General features: G+C 41.9%; 1 long non-coding RNA gene across 1 annotated transcript in view; it reads right to left on the bottom strand.

Moving 5' to 3' along the window:
* Positions 1 to 15,780: 15,780 nt before the first annotated feature.
* Positions 15,781 to 20,682, bottom strand: part of LOC134338185 (uncharacterized) — a 128,699-nt gene continuing 123,797 nt past the window's right edge. The window contains exon 4 of the long non-coding RNA XR_010016163.1: positions 15,781 to 15,878. This is a non-coding gene — a long non-coding RNA (uncharacterized LOC134338185). The remainder of the gene's footprint in view (positions 15,879 to 20,682) is intronic.

The raw sequence follows: 20,682 nt of genomic DNA, 5'->3' as shown, positions 1-20,682 counted from the left end.
TGATGAAGGATTTCTGTAGCCAAAGCATGGTGAATATGTGAAATTCGTTGTCACAGGCGGCTGTGGAGACCAAGTCATTGGGAGTATTTAGTGCGGAGGTTAATAGATTTTTGATTAATCGGTGTGAAAGGTTACGGGCAGAAGGCAGGAGAATGACATTGAGAGGGAAATGGATCAGCCGTAATGGTCAAGCAGACTTAATGGGCCAAATGACCTAATTCTGCTCTTCTGCCTTATGGTTTTATGAAATGGTAAAAGTTTGTGGTAGTGCACTCTATCCATCTGCCATTTACATAGACAGATAAGTCCCCAGGGCCTGATGGAATATTCCCCAGGCTGCTCCACGAGGTGAGGGAAGAGATTGCTGAGCCTCTGGCTAGGATCTTTATGTCTTCGTTGTCTACGGGAATGGTACCGGAGGATTGGAGGGAGGCGAATGTTGTCCCCTTGTTCAAAAAAGGTAGTAGGGATAGTCCGAGTAATTATAGACCAATGAGCCTTACATCTGTGGTGGGAAAGCTGTTGGAAAAGATTCTTAGAGATAGGATCTGTGGGCATATAGGGAATCATGGTCTGATCAGGGACAATCAGCATGGCTTTGTGAAGGGTAGATTGTGTCTAACAAGCCTGATATTTGAGGAGGTGACCAGGCATATAAATGAGGGTAATGCAGTGGATGTGATCTATATGGATTTTAGTAAGGCATTTGACAAGGTTCCACACGGTAGGCTTATTCAGAAAGTCGGAAGGCAAGGGATCCAGGCAAGTTTGGCCAGGTGGATTCAGAATTGGCTTGCCTGCAGAAGGCAGAGGGTTATGGTGGAGGGAGTACATTCAGACTGGAGGATTGTGACTAGTGGTGTCCCACAAGGATCTGTTCTGGGACCTCTTCATGATTTTTATTAACGACCCAGATGTGGGGGTAGAAGGGTGGGTAGGCCAGTTTGCAGATGACACAAAGGTTGGTGGTGTTGTAGATAGTGTAGAGTATTGTCGAAGATTGCAGAGAGATACTGATAGGATGCAGAAGTGGGCAGAGAAGTGGCAGATGGAGTTCAACTCGGAGAATTGTGAGGTGGTACACTTTGGAAAGACAAACTCCAAGGCAGAGTACAAAGTAAATGGCAGGATACTTGGTAGTGTGGAGGAGCAGAGGGATCTGGGGTTACATGTCCACAGATCGCTGAAAGTTGCCTCATGGGTAGATAGGGTAGTTAAGAAAGCTTATGGGGTGTTAGCTTCCATAAGTCAAGGGATAGAGTTTAAGAGTTGTGATGTCATGATGCAGCTCTATAAAACTCTGGTTAGGCCACACTTGGAGTATTGTGTCCAGTTCTGGTCGCCTCACTATAGGAAGGATATAGAAGCATTGGAAAGGGTACAGAGGAGATTTAGCAGGATGCTGCCTGGTTTAGAGAGTATGGATTATGATCAAAGATTAAGGGAGCTAGGAAGGAGGATGAGAGGAGACATGATAGAGGTGTACAAGATATTAAGAGGAATAGATAGAGTGGATAGCCAGCGCCTCTTCCCCAGGGCACCACTGCTCAATACAAGAGGACATGAGGTTGAGAGGGTGAACAGCTTTAAGTTTCTTGGCATAAACATCACCAAGGATCTCACATGGTCTGTACATACCAGCTGTGTGGTTTAAAAGGCACAACAGCGCCTCTTTCACCTCAGACAGTTGAAGAAGTTTGGTATGGGCCCTCAAATTCTAAGAACTTTCTATAGGGGCACAATTGAGAGCATTCTGCCTGATATGGGAAGTGTACTTCCCTCAATCATAGGACTCTGCAGAGAGTGGTGCGGACAGCCCAGCACATCTGTAGATGTGAACTTCCCACTATTCAGGACATTGATAAAGACAGGTATGTAAAAAGGGTCCAAAGGATCATTGGAGACCCGATTCACCACAGCCACAAATTGTTCCAACTGCTACCATCCGGGAAGCAGTACAGCAGCACAAAAGCCAGGACCTACAGGCTCTGGGACAGCTTCTTCCACCAAACCATCAGACTGCTTAATTCATGCTGACGCAATTGTATTTCTATGTTATACTGACTATCCTGTTGTACATAATATTATAAATTACTATAATTGCACATTGCACATTTAAATGGAGACGTAACATAATTATTTTAACTTCTCATTTATATGAAGGATGTAAGTAATAAAATCAATTCAATTCAATTCAATTTACTTTGAACTTTGATCATCAATCTCGTTGGCTTTTGTTGTAATAGACACTGACTACCAGAAGGGGTCACTATTGTCTGCATTATTTAATCTACAGTAGCTTTTCTGTTTGGAAAAAAAATCCTTTTGTCAAATAAAAACAAATTCATCCATGGTGTAAGATTACATTAGAAAACACAATACTCAGCCCTTCATTTACCTTGGTTCTTCAGATCCTATTCAAAATACTTCTGTTCCTTTTTCCCTATCCAACTTTCCCTTAAACTAGTTCCCCAGCCATTCCCTCTGACAGTGAATTCCACATTCTCAGTACACTGCCTAAAAGCCGGTTCACCTAAATTCTTAATGCATTTTATGGATACTGTAAAACCAAGGCCCATGGTTTTATCACTAGACAAAGTTCTTTTATATATCTACTTAACAAAACCTGCATAATTTAAAACCCCTGGTTTTGGTCACTCGATGGCTTAGTCTTCTCCATAACAAAGATCCAAACTCTGTTCAGTCATTTTAGTGTGAAGCAAGAAAAAGTGCAACTGACCAAGATCCTCATTCCATTGTCCATGTGTCATCTAATACATCTGTGTTAGCACTTTTTGTTTGATGTGTAATTCAATCTATTATTGATAACACTGCCAACATTTTCAAGTATAATCCAATCTTTTTGTGGTTCATTCTATCCACAGAACATGAGTAATTGAATTATCATTGGTTCATTCACAGTCTGAGTCATTCAATTTATTATCATCATCTTTAATTCTTGATCAAACCATCCTTCTGTGGTCATAACATGAGCAACATTGTTCACATCTCCATCATTCACCTGGGCTTAGTGACTTACATGTGAGTTATTTCCTTTGGCATAGATCTCATACCTGTGCCTTTTATTACTCAGTCCCTCTGTCTCTATGGTATTATAAGGACATAACGGCAGCAGGTCACCTGTCATCATTTGCAGAGTCACAGAGCACCACAGCACAGGCACAGGCCCTTCAGCCCATCCAGTCTGTGATAGCCTGGTTTTCTGCCTAGTCCCATCTACCTGCACCAGGACCATAGCCCTCCATACCTCTCTCATCCATGTAACTATCCAAATTTCTGAATGTTACAACTGGACCCGTATCTATTTCTTCCACTGGCAACTTATTCTACACTTGCACCACCCTCTGGGTGAAGAAGATCCCCCTCAGATTCCTCTTCAATATTTCACCTTTCACACTTAACTTATGACCTCTAGTGGAAAACAGCCTGCAAGCATTTACCCTAGCTATGCCTCTCATAATTTTATATACTTCCTCTCATTCTCCTATACTCCTAACCTATTCAACCTACCCTGATCTCTCTGTAAATCAATACTGCCAAGGTCCACAAACCAAATGTCCATGAGGTAATGGAGTAGAATTAGGCTATTTGGTTCAGCAAGCCTGCTCCATCAGTCCATCATGGCTGATTTATTGTCCCTTTCAACCGCATTTTCCTGCCTTCTCCTTGCAAACTTTGATGCCCTTGCCAATCAAGGAACTATCAACCTCCGCTTTAAATATACCTAATGATTTGGTCTCCTCATCCATGTATGGCAATGAATTCCATAGAAACACCACCCTCTGGCTAACGTTTCTGTTCTGCTGAAGGAACTTTGATCTGAAACATTAACTATACTGGTCTTTCCACAGATCTGCCTGACCTGCAGAGTGTTTGAAGCTTTTTCTGTTTTTACTACCATTTCTACCTGTACAACCAATTTCCTGAGGCAGAGTCTTCCAGCATACTAACTATCAAGGATGCTTTCACACAAATCTCATTTCTTTCTCCCCAATTCCCAACAATTTCCCATAGCCTCACCTATACACCAGGGGTAGTGTACAGTGGCCAATTAACTTACGAAACTATACCATGTTAGGATGAGCAAACCAGAACACCTGGATGAAACCCATGGGGTCACAGAAGGAACATACAAGCTCCACACAGAATGCACTGAATGTCAGGACTGAAGCTGGCTATAGGACACTGAGAGAACATCTTCAAGTCATAACTTTAAAGTGAACTCCATCTATAAGATATAGGAGCAGAATTAGGCCATTTGGCCCAGCGAGTCTGCTCTGCCATTTGATCATACCTGATCCATTTCTCTCTCAGCCCCAAGCTCGTTTGTGCTTCCCATATCCCTTCATGCCTGGACTAATCAAGAATCCATCAACTTCTGCCTTAAATACACCCAATGATACAGTCTAGTCTCCACAGCCGCCTGTGCTAATAAATTCCACATATTCACCATACTTTGGCTAAAGGAAATCCTCCTCTTTGCTCTAAATGGGTGTCCCTCTATCATGAGGCTGTGCCCTCTGGCCTTAGGCTCCCCTACCATAGGAAACCTCCACTCCAAGTCTACTGTATCAAGGCTTTTCAACATTCTATAGGCTTTAATGAGATCCCCCCTCATTCTTCTGAATTTCTGTTAATAGATGGCCAGAGCCATCAAATGCTTCTCATATAACAAGCCTTTCAATCTTGGAATCAATTTCATGAACGTCCTTTGAAATCTCTCCAATGTCAGCACGTCCTTTCTTACATAAGGGGCCCAAAACTGCTCACAATACTCCAAATGAGGCCTTACCAGTGCCTTAAAAACCCTTAACATTACGTCCTTGCTTTCATATACTCGTCCTGTTGAAATGAATGCTAACATTGCATTTGTCTTCCTCACCATCAACTCAACCTGTAAATTATCCTTTAGTAACCCCTACATGAGGACTCCCAAGTCCCATTGCACCTCAGATCTTGGAATTTTATCTCCATTTAGAAAATAGTCTGTGCTTTTAATTCTTCTACCAAAGTGCATGAACATACACTTTTTGACACTGTATTCCGTCTGCCACTTCTTAGCCCATTCTCCTAATCTGTTTAAGTCCTTTTGTAGCTTCTCTGCTTCTGCAGCACTAACTGCCCCTCCATCTGTCTACATATCATCCACAAACTTGGCCCTAAAACCATCAATTTCTTCACCGAAATCATTGACATATAACATAAAAAGAAGCGGCCCTAACACTGACCCATACTGAACACCACTAGTTACCAGCAGCCAACCAAAAAAGGTTCCCTTTATTCCCACGTTTTGCCTCCTGCCAATCGCACCAATGTTCTATTTATGCTAGTGTCTTTCCTATAATATCATGGGCTCTTAACTTTTAAGCAGCTTCATGTGTGGCACCTCGTCAAATGCCTTCTGAAAATCCAAGTGCACAACATCCACTGACTCTCCTTTGTCTGTTGTTGCTTGTTATTTCTTCAAAGAAATCCAACAGATTTGTCAGGCAAGATTTTCCTTTGAGGAAACTATGCTGACTATGGCCTATTTTATCATGCACCTCCAAATACCCCTAAACCACATTGATTCCAACATTTTCCCTACCACTGAAGTCAGACTAGCTGTCCTGTGATTTCCTTTCATCTGCCTCTCTCCCTTCTTGAAGTGTAGATTGACACTTGAAATTTTCTGGTCCTCCAGACCATGCCAGAATCCACTGATTCTTGAAAGATCATTACTAGTGCCTCCACAATCTCTTTAGCCATCTCTTTCGGAACTCGGGATCTAGAAGTCATAGTTTAGAAGTGGGCTCTTCAGCCATGACGTCTGTGCGGGACGGATCTTGGCTACATGACTCTGAGAGATCTGCATGGTGCCTCTTTGCAATTTTAAGTCATACCTTTAAAGTAAGCTCTTCAGCCCATCACATCTGACATTTCGTCCATCAACATCAACCTCATTTTCTCACATTAGGGAAATACCTTCACTTTGCCGATGTAAATGTTTATCTAAGTGTCTCTTGAACATAGGTGTAGGAGCCATGTTTCTGTTCTCTATTTGTTTTGTATTCTGTGTTGCATGTTTATTATATTTATTATGTTAACTAGCCTCATTAGTGGGGGTGTGGTAAAAGCAAAGGGGAGAAATTACTTACTCTTGCTTATTTAGCAGTTTGTAGCTTGGAAACTGTAGAGGTCATATCTATGTTGACCACTTAATGTTGCTTCAAGGTTATATATTTGCTAATTGCTAATAAGGGATCAGAATAAGGAATTTGACTCTTTGGAACAATCATTTCATTGGAGCTGAGGGTATATCACACAAGTATAGCAACCCCATTGAGCCTGCACGTTAGTGACAATTGTTTTGATTTTGGATTAGCTTTTGCCACTACACTTTGTCAGTAAAGATTTTGGCATTTATATCAAATGAACATCAGCACTTGGATGTGTCTGAGAAATTACCAGCTTGGAGCAGCTTGTGGCAAGTAATGACTTTTTTTTTGTTGTTTTACTCTGTGTTTGGCTTTGAAACACAGTTTTGAAGTGGTCCACGTTGCTGTGTGCAACTGGGTTGGACTGGAAAGCTCTATAGTGATGTTTGCCTGAAGTGTTCAACTCTTGATTCTGTTAAAATAAATTGAAAATAATGTTTCCATTGTTGAAAAGCAATTGTTTAGTCTCGTTTGCGCACTTGGAAGACAAAATGAGGTCAGCTAGAAGCAATGACCTTGAAGTTAAGAGCGAAATTAAGCAGTCATGTGATGTTGAAGGTCAGTTCCTTGGGGAAGATGAAAATATTTACAAAGACTAGTAACAACTGGTGGAACAGCTTCGGAGAGATCAAGATAACAGGCGGAACAGCTTCAAAGGAAGATGGAGGAGCTTAAGTTGCAAGAAGAAATTGCAGCCAAGATGACCAGGGTTAAAGTGCTAAGGGCTTCATCTGCCACAGGTGCTAAATGTGGTCCAGCAGAGCAGTTCTCTGGTGACAATTCCTATGTTGACATGGAATAGAAACAATCCAGCATACTCATTCTCAAGGTAGATACAACTGAGAACTAAAAGTCCATGCGCCATGGGTTTGAACCCCAAGGGGTAGTTCAGGATGCTCACTGTCATGCTCACTTTGAAACTATGCCATATCCCGTAGTATGGAGTGCTTCTGAGAACATTGATTAACAGTATGATGACTCTGGTGTTTCAGATGATGAAGATCTAAATGCCACATTGGAAGCGATAGGGACAGGAAAGGAATTAGCAAACATAGTGATGCAACAATGCATTGCATCTCTGCCTAAAAGAGAGACCCACATCTTCGATGGAGATCCACTGCAATATCATTCATTTATGAGAGCTTCCAAGAATACCACTGAAGGCAAGACTGAAGACTATGGCGACCGTGCCTATTTTCTCAAACAGGTCACCGGAGATTACCCTAGAGAACTTGTCAAAAGTTGCGATTAAGCCAGCTGGAAGAAGGATAACTGAGGGCCAAACCTTTATTGCAGGAATGTTCTGGTAGTGAGTAGATAATTACCATGGCCTATATGGAAAAGGCTCTTTCTTGGCCACATATCAAATCAAAAGATGTGAAATCTCTTCAAGATTACAGCCTTTTTCTTAGAAGTTGTTGCAATGCTGTGGAAGACGTGCAGGCCATTCATGAGTTGAACATACCTGCTAATTGGAAGATTGTCAAAAATAAATTGCCTGATGAACTTAGAAAAGAATGGAGTTTGGCAGTGTATGAACTGCAAGAAAGGCACAGCAGTAAAGTTACTTTCACTGACGTTGTTGATTTTATTGAAAGGCAAGTGAAGATTGTTACATACCAGTGTTTGGGAACGTATACAAGGCTATATTGTCAGCAGTAAGCAAAGGTGTGGACAAAACTGAATCACAGATTCGTTCCCAAGCTAAAGGAAGCAGCTTTGCCACTACTGTGGCTATGGTGGAAAGAGAAGCTGAAACTGAGCCCAGAACTGATGAAAAGATGCAGATTTACAACAGGTCATGAATGAAACGAACACAGCAGGGAGTACTGCCCTAGTATTTAATGGCCTTATGGGCACTGATGATCATGATCGTAAACTTCCTGTAATTCCAGTTCAAGTGAAGGCTAGGAAGAGTAACAAGACAGTGGTTACTTAGATCAAAGAAGTACAGCAATATTCTACACACCCAGCCGCATCAACATGCTCAACCTGACAGAAAAAGGAGCACACATTCTCTTATACAATAGGTCAAGAGAAGGTCAAGCGTAGCTATGTAGTTTCAGGATTGGAAGTGGCTGGTTTAGACAGTGAAAACTAGTGTGAACTACCTGACATCTATACACAGGAATGTATGCCTGTGTACAAAGCAAACATTCCTTGTCATAGCCGCTGTGGAGGCCAAGCCATTGGGTGCATTTAAGGCAGAGATAGATAGGTTCTTGATTAGCCAGGGCATCAAAGGGTATGGGGAGAAGGCAGGGGAGGTGGGATGACTGGAAGAATTGAATCAGCTATGATTGAATGGTGGAGAAGACTCGATGGGCCAAATGGCCTACTTCTGCTCCTATATCTTATGATCTTAAGGTCTTATGATCTTCAAGAATGGTTTCACCTGAAGCATCTTTATTTGCCAGACATTGAGCTGATAGGGCTGACTGTCCCTAAGGCACTGGAGCCATTGCAAGTGATTTGCAGTGTTAGTGATGGACCCTAAGCAACCCTATGCAATGCTGGGTTAACTGTTAACGGCCTGTTGAAAGGAGACCATGATGGTGGAGGAGACTGCACTCGGCCAGAGCCCACAGCTAATGAGACTTCAGTTTTGCGCTTAGGTGAGCTATTCAAGACAGATCAAGAGGAACAACCTGGTTTGGCAGGAGAAGATCACAATCCAGCATAGACTGCTTAGCAAAAGAGGACATTTGTGTAAATGTTGACATTTCATTTTTCCTGCATCTTAGGAGCATGTAGTTATAATTGTTATAGTATAATAATTAGGGGCTGGAAAGTAGCAGCAGCCAACTATTCTCTATTTGCTTGGTTTCTTTGTTGTGCATTTATTGTGTTTTTTATGGTAACTAGTCACATTAATGGGGGCGTGGTAAATATGAAGGGAATAAATTATGCAATCCTGCTTATTTCATGGCAGTTTGTGGGGGGAATGGCGGAGATCATGTCTTTGTTGACAACTTAATATGGCTTCAGGATTGTATGTTTGCTAAGTGCTAATTAAGGATTGAAATAAGAAATTCACCTCTTTGAAACAATCATTTCAACCCTGAGATTCATTTCAGGTGATGGTAGTTAATTGGATTGGAACAGGAATTTTAAAGACCCATTCATAAAAAAAAGGCTTGTGTTTATACTACGACTTTCAACTCCTCAGGATTTCCTGTGTGGATCTGAATCATCAATAAATTACATTGGAATTTTAGTCCCTATTTTTCTGTTGGTAGTCTGTACACAACAAGGTTCGACAAATGTTTGTATTTGAACATAGAACATAGAACATAGAATAGTACAGCACAGTACAGGCGCTTCGGCCCACAGTGTTGTGCTGATCCTTAATTCTGCCTCCCATATAACCCTCCACCTTAAATTCCTCAATATACCTGTCTAGTAGTCTCTTAAATTTCACTAGTGTATCCACCTCCACCACTGACTCAGGCAGTGCATTCCACGCACCAACCACTCTCTGAGTAAAAAACCTTCCTCTAATATCCCCCTTGAACTTCCCACCCCTTACGTTAAAACCATGTCCTCTTGTATTAAGCAGTGGTGCCCTGGGGAAGAGGCGCTGGCTATCCACTCTATCTATTCCTCTTAGTATCTTGTAGACCTCTATCATGTCTCCTCTCATCCTCCTTCTCTCCAAAGAGTAAAGCCCTAGCTCCCTTAATCTCTGATCATAATGCATACTCTCTAGACAAGGCAGCATCCTGGTAAATCTCCTCTGTACCCTTTCCAATGCTTCCACATCCTTCCTATAGTGAGGTGACCAGAACTGGACACAGTCCTCCAAGTGTGGCCTAACCAGAGTTTTATAGAGCTGCATCATTACCTCACGACATTTAAACTCTATCCCTCAACTTATGAAGGCTAACACCCCATAAGCTTTCTTAACTACCCTATCTACCTGTGAGGCAACTTTCAGGGATCTATGGACATGTACCCCCAGATCCCTCTGTTTCTCCACACTTACAAGTATCATGCCATTTACTTTGTACTCTGCCTTGGAGTTTGTCCTTCCAAAGTGTACCACCTCACACTCCTCTGGGTTGAACTCCATCTGCCACTTCTCAGCCCACTTCTGCATCCTATCAATGTCTCTCTGCAATCTTTGACAATCCTCTACACCATCCACAACACCACCAGCCTGTGTCATCTGCAAACTTGCCAACCCATCCTTCTACCCCCACATCCAGGTTGTTAATAAAAATCACGACAAGTAGAGGTCCCTGAACCGATCCTTGTGGGACACCACTAGTCACAACCCTCCAATCCGAATGTACTCCCTCCACCACGACCCTCTTGCTTTCTGCAGGCAAGCCAATTCTGAATTCACCTGGCCAAACTTCCCTGGATCCCATGCCTTCTGACTTTCTGAATAAGCCTAACATTTGAGGAACAGATGTTGGCCAGGGCGCTGAGGGTGTTCCCTGTTTGTTAAAAAAAACCATGGGATCTTTCCCAGCCAATTGTAGAGGGAAATCACTGAGATGGCAGTCAGGAGAATACACCCCACCCACTTCCCACCCCTGCAGCCCTCAGTTTTGTGCTCAGCACCAGTCTATGGGTCATAGGGCAGAATGTTAAGAGCTGAGCTAAACTGGTAACATCATTAAAGACCCTCTTCACTCAGAACATGCCTTCTTCTCATTGTTACCATCAGGGAAGAGGCACAGGAGTTTGAAGACGCACTCAATATTTTAGAAACAGCTTCTTTCCCTCTACTATCAGGTTTCTGAACAGCCCATGAATGCTTCCTCACTTTTTGCTCTTTTTTTCACTACTTATTCATTTACTTTATATATATATATATATATATATTTCCCATTATAACATACAATAAATTTTTATCAAATTACATCAAATTTCATGTAAAATATTCAGTGGCCACTGACTGTATGTCTGTGGTCTTAAGTTGCTGTAGCCCATTAACTTCAAGGTTGAGCATGATGTGCATTTGGAGATGCTCTTCTGCACACCACTGATGTAACATGTGGTTATTTGAGTTACTGTTGCCTTCCTGTCAGTTTGAATCAGTTTGACCATTCTCCTCTGACCTTGCTCATCAACAAGGCATTTTCACACACAGATCTACTGCTCACTGGATGATTTTTGTTTATCAAACCACTCTCTGTAAAATCTAGAGACTATTATGTGTGAAAAATCGGAAGAGTCAGCAGCTCATGAGGTATTCAAACCACCTGATTTGACACCAACAATCAGTCCACACTCACTTAATCACTTAGATTACATTTCTTCCCCATTCTGATGTTTAGTCGGAACAACAACTGAACCTCTTGGCAATGTCTGCATGCTTTTATGCAATGAATTGCTGCCACATGATTAGCTAATTAGATATTTGCAATAATGTACAGGTGTACCTAATGAAGAGGCCACGAAGTGAATAATAAACATGATTCTGATTTAAAACTGACACATTTAAACAAGGTATATTCTCAATGACATCACAGAGGTCATGATGTCATTGAGAACAAATACAGTATTTGTGATTCTAGTAGTCTGCTCTAAAAATAATTGTTCCTTTTCTATCTGTTTTGTTCTTCTAACCACTTTTTCTGGATAAGGAGCTGGAGGAGGTGGGGGAGTGTCGCAATAAACAGATAAGGTAGTAAGAGATTTAGTGAAGGGAGTGCTGGCAGCAGTGATAATCAGTGTAGGACATCCCTCGTCTAGCAGGAAGAGTGCAGGAGGATTGAAGCTTTGCAAAACCTGCACAATTGTGATGAGGCATGCTTCATAAGTCATAGAAAAATAGGTGCAGGAGTAGGCCATTCGGCCCTTCGAGCCTGCACCGCCATTCAGTATCATCATGGCTGATCATCCAACTCAGAACCCTGTACCAGCCTTCCCTCCATAACCCCAATCCCTTTAGCCACAAGGGCCATATCTAACTCCCTCTTAAATATAGCCAATGAACTGGCCTCAACTGTTTCCTGTGGCAGAGAATTCCACAGATTCACCACTCTCTGTGTGAAGAAGTTTTTCCTAATCTCAGTCCTAAAAGGCTTCGCCTTTATCCTCAAACTGTAACCCCTCGTTCTGTACTTCCCCAACATCGGGAACAATCTTCCTGCATCTAGCCTGCCCAAACCCTTTAGGATTTTATACGTTTCAGTCAGATCCATAGAGTTATACAACACAGATCCAGGCCTGATGGCCCAACTCGTCAATACTGACCATATTTCCTGACTGACCTAGTCCCATTTGCCAATGTTTGGCCCATACCTGTCTGAACATTCTTCATCCACATACCTATCCAAATTTTAACATTTAATTTGCATCCACTTCAACAGCTTTCTTTGGAAGCTCATTCCATATACCCTCCACCCTCTGTGTGAAAAGGTTGCCCCTCAGGTCCCTCTTAAATATTTCCCCTCACACCAACATAAAAGCCAAAGGAAGGGTATATAATAGAGCAAAAAATAGTGGGAAGTTAGAGGATTGGGAAGCTTCAAAAAACTAACAGAAGGCAACTAAAAAGTCTTTAAGAAGGAAAAGATGGGATATAAAAGTAAGCTAGCCAATAATATTGAAGAGGATACCAAAAGTTTCTTCAGATACATAAAGTGTGAAAGAGAAGCAAGAGTGGATATCGGACCATTGAAAAAAGATGCTGCAGAGGTAGTAACGGGCAACAAAGAAATGGCAGATGAACTGAAGAAGTACTTGCATCAGTCTTTTCTGTGGAAGACTAGCAGTATGGTGGAAGTTCCAGGTGTCAGAGGGCATGAAGTGTGTGAAGTTATCATAACTAGACAGAAAGATCTTGGGAAACTGTAAGGTCTGAAGCTAGGTAAGTCACCTGGAGTAGATGATGTTCTCAGAGTTCTGAAAAAGGTGGCTGAAGAGATCGTGGAAGCATTTGTAATGACCTTTCAAAAATCACTAGATTCTGGAATGGTTTTGGAAGACTGGAAAATTACAAATATCACCCCACTCTTATAGAAGGGAGAGAGGCAGAAGAAAGGAAACTCTGATTAGGAGGTTGTTGGAGTTGATTGTTAATGATGAGGTCTCAGGGTACATGGAGGTACATGATAAAACAGGCCGTATTCAGCATGGTTTTCTTAAGGGAAAATCTTTCCTGAAAAATCAGTTGGAATTCTTTGAAGAAATACCAAGCAGGATAGACAAAGAAGAATCAGTTGATGTTGTGTACTTGGATTTTCAGAAGACCCTTGACATGGTGCCACACATGAGACTGCTTAGCAAGCTATGGGCCCATGGTATTACAGGGAAGATTCTAGCATGGATAAAGCTGTAGCTGATTGGCAGCAGGCAAACAGTGGAAATAAAAGGAGCTTTTTCCAGCTTGCTGCCAGTGACTAGAGGTATTTCACAAGGGTCTACGTTGGGACCGATTCTTTTTATGTTATATGTCAACGATCTGAACAATGATATGTCAATGATGAATTGCTGGTTTGTTGCAAATTTTGCAAACAGTATGAAAATAGGTGGAGAGGCAGGTGGCTTTGAGGAAGTAGAGACTTAGATGGATTAGGAGAATGGGCAAAGAAATGGCAGATAGAATACAGTGTTGGAAAGCATATGGTCATGCACTTTGGAAGAAGAAATGAAAAGGTTGACTATTTTTGAAATGGAGGGAAAATACAAAAAAACTGAGGTGCAACGGGACTTCGGAGTCCTTGTGCAGGATGGCCTAAAGGTTATTTTGCAGTTTGAGACTGTGGCGAGGAAGGCAAATGCAATATTAGCATTCATTTCAAGAGAGCTGGAATATAAAAGCAAACATATAATGTTTAGGCTTTTTAAAGCACTAGTGAAGCCTCACTTGGAGTATTGTGAGCAGGTTTGGGCTCCTATCTTGGAAAGGATGTGCTGAAACTGGAGAAGGTTCAAAGGAGGTTCATGAAAATGATTCCAGGATTGAATGGCTTGTCATATGAAGAGCGTTTGATGGCTCTGGGCCTGTATTTACTAGAATTCAGAAGAATGAGAGGTGACCTCATTGAAACCTATCAAATGGTGAAGGGCCTTGGTAGAGTGGATGTAAGAGAATGTTTCCTGTGTTCGGAGGGTCTAAGACCAGAGGACACAGCCTCAGAATAGAGGGGCCACCTTTTAGAATGGCAATGAGGGGGATTTCTTTAGCCAGAGAGTGCTGAATCTGTGGAATTCTTTGCCACAGGTAGCTCAGGAGGCCAAGTTTTTATGTGTATTTAAGGTGAAGGTTGATAGATTGGTCAGGGCATAAATGCATACGGGGAGAAGGCAGGGGATTGGGGCTGAGAGGAAAATTGGATCAGCCATGATTGAATGTCAGAGCAGATGTGATGGGCCAAATGGCCTAATTCTGCTCCTATATCTTATGGTCTTATACCTCAATGCTCTAATTTTAGACTCCTTGTTCTGGGGAACACAAAATAATCTACAGATGCTGGGGTCAAAGCAACACTCACAACACTCTGGATGAACTCAGCAGGTCAGGCAGCATCCGTGGAAAAGATCGGTCGACGTTTCCGGCCGGAGGGTTCCGGCCCGAAATTTCAACCAATCTTTTCCACGGATGCTGCCCGACCTGCTGAGTTCCTCCAGCGTGTTGTGAATGTTGTTCTGGGGAAGTACTGTGATTAATTGCCTTATCTACACCTCTCATGATTTTATTTATCTCTATAAGGTCTTGCTCAGCCCCCAATGTTCCAGGGAAAAAAGTCTTACCCTACCCAGCCTCTGTTTTTAACTCAAGCCCCACCCCTCCTCAGTCCCGGTAACATCCTCTTCTCCTTTGTACATCCACTCCATCAGCACTTCCTCTGCAAAATTAAAAGAATCATGCACAACAGTTTAAAACACTTCAGCTAAGAGGAACATGGAATTATGAAATGGGTGTGATTGTACAGATGTAGAGTAATGTTTCCTCTTTCAGGAGAATGGAGGAGTTAAAAGCCATAAATGCCTTTTGGTCACTGGAATGCAAACTTCAAGATCTTTTATATACAATGACACAAGAGGAGCCCATTTGGCCCATTGAGTCCATTTTAACTGCCAGAGGAGCAACACATCAGTCCCATTTCTACCTCCAATTGTTTCCCTGAACCCCTGCTATTAACTCTGTCCCACACATTAAATCTACTTTGAGTTTTCTTTCCACTAACCTACAATAAGGAGTAATTTGTAGCTGCTAATTAACCTACCAGCAAGACTCCGGGATGCAAAAAGAAACAAAAGGATCAGGACGAAACTCAAATGGACACAGACAAAACATACACCCTGTGGAAGTTTGAAGCTGCAGCACTAATCTCAGTATCACTCAGTCCTCAGAAAGGGGTGTACATATACCTACATGCAGTCAAAGGGGACCTAGATAAACACAGGAGGGTGAAAGGAGCAAAAAACTATGTTGGTGGAGTTAGATGGAGTAAGGAGGGAAGTGAAGCATGAATTCCAAAATGGATCCGTTGAGCTGAAAGGCCTGATTCAATGCTGTAAAAGTGGAGACGGAGCAGGAAACACAGAAAAGGGAGAACATTAAGTGACATTTTATTTAAAAACTTCTGACTGTGTGTATCTTTAGAGTTCCAATACTTGTCTTTTTCTTGTCTTCAGCTTCCCGATGGCTGCAGTTCTCTCTGTTGTTGGTCCACGGCTTTCTCTGTCTTTCTCTCTCTGCAGTGTCAAGATCAAGGAGCTGATTAACAATGAGCTAGAATTTTGAAAACACATTTTGTTGTGGAATGTAGCAAAAATCCATACAGTTCTGAGAGTCTTCCCTTTATAAATTCCACAAGATGGATAGGGAGACAGCCTAAAGCTAGGAGAAGGTAAAGAAAGTTGCATAAGTAGGAGATGATCAAATTTCTACAGAATTATGAGAAAATTTATATATGATTTATGGAAGTAATTGTGGTTTCAACTTGCCTTTGGTTTCCTGACACTCTCTCCTTAGAAATTCCTGAAGTCTTAATAGGTTCTCTGTGCTCTGACAGATTAATAACAAACTTACTAACTGGACAAGGCTTTTTTGATGTTAATCTGATAAAACACCTGTTATCATTGAAGTGATTTGTGGCTTTCTTATTGACAGAACACTGAAAAGAAAGGAATATGCATAGAATTCTTGGTGCTGGAATCTCTGCTGCACAGTTCAGGAGAAAGGTACTGCTCTTAGAGCTTCCTGTCTTTCATCGGGCAACCATATAACATAAAACTGAAAATGCTGGAAATACTGACTACCTGCGGGAAGACAAACAGAGTTAATGTTTTAAGATAAAGATGAACAGGGAAGGAAGCAAGGAAAGCTTGTTAAGCGACAGGGAGGGTCAGGGAGGGGGATGTATCTGATAGGGCTGACCATGGGGATAAGCTACGAACAAGTTCAAGATGATCTGATCAGGGAGTGAATGGGAGCAGGTTGAGAGTGAGAACGTAAGACCATAAGACATTGGAGCAGATTTAGGCCATTCAGCCCATTGAGTCTGTTCCACCATTTTATCATGGCTAATTTATTCTCCCTCTCAACCCCATTCTCCTGCCTTCTTCCATAATCATTGGTGTTTATTTTATTTATTTATTTTGTGATACAGTACGGAGTCGTCCCTCCCATCCCTTTGAGTCACACTGCCCCAGCTGAAGTCATCGGAGAAAATTACTGGTAGATACAAAGTAGCTCCTTTATTTGACAGAACAAGGTACAGCAGGCATTAGATAGAGATGCTTTTGGTCAAAAGGTCTCACTGGCCCCACATGGGGCTCGATCTTTTATGTGCCAAACATCAAAGGACAATTCCATATTTACAATGTATGGACAATCCTTTCTTTGAAACTACATGCAACCTTCACACCTCCTGATTCACATCCCCATCACAGGCATCCAAATGCATTTTAATCAGCATTGTTGGGACTGGGATTCACAGCTTTTAGGAACCTATTGTTCAGAGCTGCATTCCAAATTAAATGCACAATACACTTTCAGATTGAAAACTGGTCACCAAAGTCAATTGCAAAATGGAAGTGTCCTAAACCCCAAAATCACTAACAGTCCCTCCCCTTGGCCCTCCCGGACAAAAATAAATTTGTACCAGGAAAGGCCAACCTAAAGGAGGATCTACTTAAATAAGGCAGCAAAAATGCCCTGCCTTGGAAATCCTCCCCTCCAGATTATTTTGTGTGCCTCTACATTTACCCTATCATCCCTAATTTCCGCCTATAAAATGCTAAACAGAGAGATGGTTCCAGAAATTTGAATAACAGTCTTTAGAAATCCAGCTTCATTCATATTCCTGTTGGCTCTTCCCCTGCAGGCCAATTGCAGCTTAATCATATTCCTTGTCTTCACCGCTTCGTTCTCTGGCAGCTATGTACCAGAGCCTCTCAGCAATGTACAGGAAGGGATTGGGGGTGGTCTCCATTTGAATGACTGCAAAGACCTCTGTCCAGTTGCACCCTCTGTCAAACTGTCCAGCTGATCACTGGTCCGACTGCGGAAAGGGCCCAGCTCATTTGTATTCACTCCCCATTCAGACTGGGGATGACTGCCTTCAGATGCCGTGTGCAGTCTTTCTCAGTCTGAAATGCCATCAAAGATGTGGAACTTGCTATCTCTGCTTTAACTTAAATCCCTCCCCATCTATTTTCCCCAATATCTTTTCTGTTCTATGCCATTAAACTAGTCATCTACCTTCTGTAACCAACCTTCATTACAGAGTACCATCACTATCACACTTCAGCATGCTATTCACAGGTTTCTGCCATGATCTCAGTGTCTTCTGCCTTTGTGTTTCCTGTGGGTAATGTTTTCATCGGCTGTGGTCAGGTCTCGTGTGACCAGCTTGTGTTCATCTCTTAGGTTCTCTGTAATTACATGGTTACTGGGAGCAACAAGGAGGTGAGTCTTGCAGTTTAACTTGAGCCCAGTGTTTCCACTGGCTGTCTCGCCAAGTCTGCACACAGACACAACGTCACTTGTGAGAAGTACCATCTGTGGTCCAATCCATCTGGGACCAAACCCTCCCCTTTCAAGCAGCACCCTCACCATGACTTGGCTGCCCGGCTGTGGGAGGACTAACTCCTTTTCCTCCGGTTCTCTCTGATCAGTAATGTGCTGCTGTCATATTGCTCTTAAGTAACGGTCGACTAACGCAGCCTGGACAATTAACACCTAATCGGATTTTAACGAACCAATCGTGGATTACTTAATTGGTAACCAATAGAAATGGCACGTATACACACACACACACACACACACACACACACACACACACACACAACAGAAACACACAAACATACAAACGGACTAATCACAGGGTATGTAAAAGATGAACGATGTAGATCACCAACATTTCATTCGTAGAAAATTGCACTGATGATGTGCCTAGCTGGGTATTGAAACGTCTGCAAGCTAACAAGTCAGCTCAGTGAGCCACTCAACAACAACATCCTCAACCCAAGCTACAAATCTTTTCCATCATCTTAAACTTCCCAATTCTCTATCTTTCCACTAATTTTTGCTTTGTTTTATTTTTCTTTTGTTTTTACAATAGCTTTGACTTCACTTGTCTGCCATGGTTGTAAAATTTTGCCATTTGAGTATTTCTTCATTTTTGGAATACATATGTCCTGCACCATCCTCATTTTTCCCAGAAACTCACACCATTGCTGCTCTGCTGACGTCCCTGCCAGCAGCTCCTTCCAATTTACTTTGGCCAACTCCTCTCATACCACTGTAATTTCCCTTACACCACTGAAATATTGCTACATCAGACTTTACTTCCTCCCTATCAAATTTCAAGTTGAGCTCAATCATATTGTGATCACTGGTTCCTAAGGGTTCTTTTACCTCAAGCTCCCTAATCGCGTCCGGTTCTTTACATAACACCCAAACCAGTAAAGCTAATCCCTGGTAGACTCAATGATAAACTGCTCTAAAAAGCCATCTCGTCGGCATTCAACAACCTCACTCTCTTCAGATCCATTACCAACCTGATTTTCCCAATCAACCTGCATCTCCCTTGACTACCATAACAGTGCCCTTTTGACTCACCTTTTCTTCGACATGCCCAGGCATCATCCCTAATGAAGATGGCGGAGTTTATCATTGAAACGTCGGTTATAATCGATACTATATCCGGCTGGAAGCCCGAGAAGAGTTTATTTGTCATATATGCCCAGAAAGCACTAGGTCCTTTTTCAAGTTATATGCTTATTACCTGATTGTTCTTTGTGAGAGTGTAAACAAGATTCAACACTTCCCATGAGTGCTTCATTCCTTTTACATTACCTGGAAACCATGAAAGATGGTCCATATGGCAAGTTTCTTTTTATCCTGGGATTGGAGAATAACACAACAGAGACAGATGTTAGTAGAAGAGATGTTGATTTTGGCTGTTAGACAAGTCGGTAATCTGTGTTCATCTGCCAAAGAAAATATGATTAGTAGCAGTAGTACAATATTTATGTTTGATTAGTTATAAGAACAAATAACCAATGGAAAATAATAGGTAAAATAATACTTGAACACTAGCTCTTACTGTAACTCTTCCACACAAGCTCACCAACTTGTCTAACTTTTCAGAATATTTAGATTCCCTAATTGATAAACCCATTTAAAATAGACTGGGAATGGGAATCTTTCAACTTTTCGACCAGACTTTGACTCAAACTCGCTATAGCATCTGCAGAATTCCTGTTGTCTGGGAATGGGAATGATTGTTTACGGGCTACATAAAAAATACTACTAAGCAGGTGCAATTTTAACATTCAGTGACATTAGTCTGACACTGAATCTCTCATTTATTTGGGAAATGGGAATAAATGCCTATACTTGACAACAAAAAACAACTTACAATTATACTTCATTGGAAATGTTCCAAGACGTTTCAAAGGAATATTATTGAATGAATAGGAGAATCATTAATATAAGGAGATTTTAGGGCAGGTGAGCAACTGATTAGCAAAAAAATGTAGGCTTTGAAGAACATAAAAGAGAATTGAGATAGGGAGGGGCTAAGAGAGGAAATTGTAGAGCCCATGGCAGCAGACAGGCTCTAGGAGGTACATTGTTGTGAGTTCTATCATGGACACAAATCTTCCCACCATCAATGAAATCTTCAAAAGGTGATGTCTCAAGAAGGTAGTATCCATGATGAAGGTCCCCCATGCTCTCTTCCCATTATTGCCATCAGAGGGGGATTGATTTTAAGAGCAGGGAGGTTATGCTGCAACTGTACAGGGTGCTGGTGAAGCCTCACTTGGAGTACTGTGTGCAGTTCTGGTCTCCTTACTTGAAGAAGGGTATACTGGCTTTGAAGACAGTGCAAAGGAGGTTTACCAGGTTGATGCCAGAGATGAGGGGGTTAGACTATGAGGAAAGATTGAGTCACCTGGGTCTGTATTCGCTGGAATTCAGAAGAATGAGAGGAGATCTTATAGAAACATATAAAATTATGAAAGGGGTAGATAAGATAGAGGCAGG

Source organism: Mobula hypostoma, chromosome 26, assembly GCF_963921235.1.
Source record: "Mobula hypostoma chromosome 26, sMobHyp1.1, whole genome shotgun sequence".
NCBI classification, from domain to species: domain Eukaryota; kingdom Metazoa; phylum Chordata; class Chondrichthyes; order Myliobatiformes; family Myliobatidae; genus Mobula; species Mobula hypostoma.
This window is presented reverse-complemented; position numbering and strand designations above follow the sequence as displayed.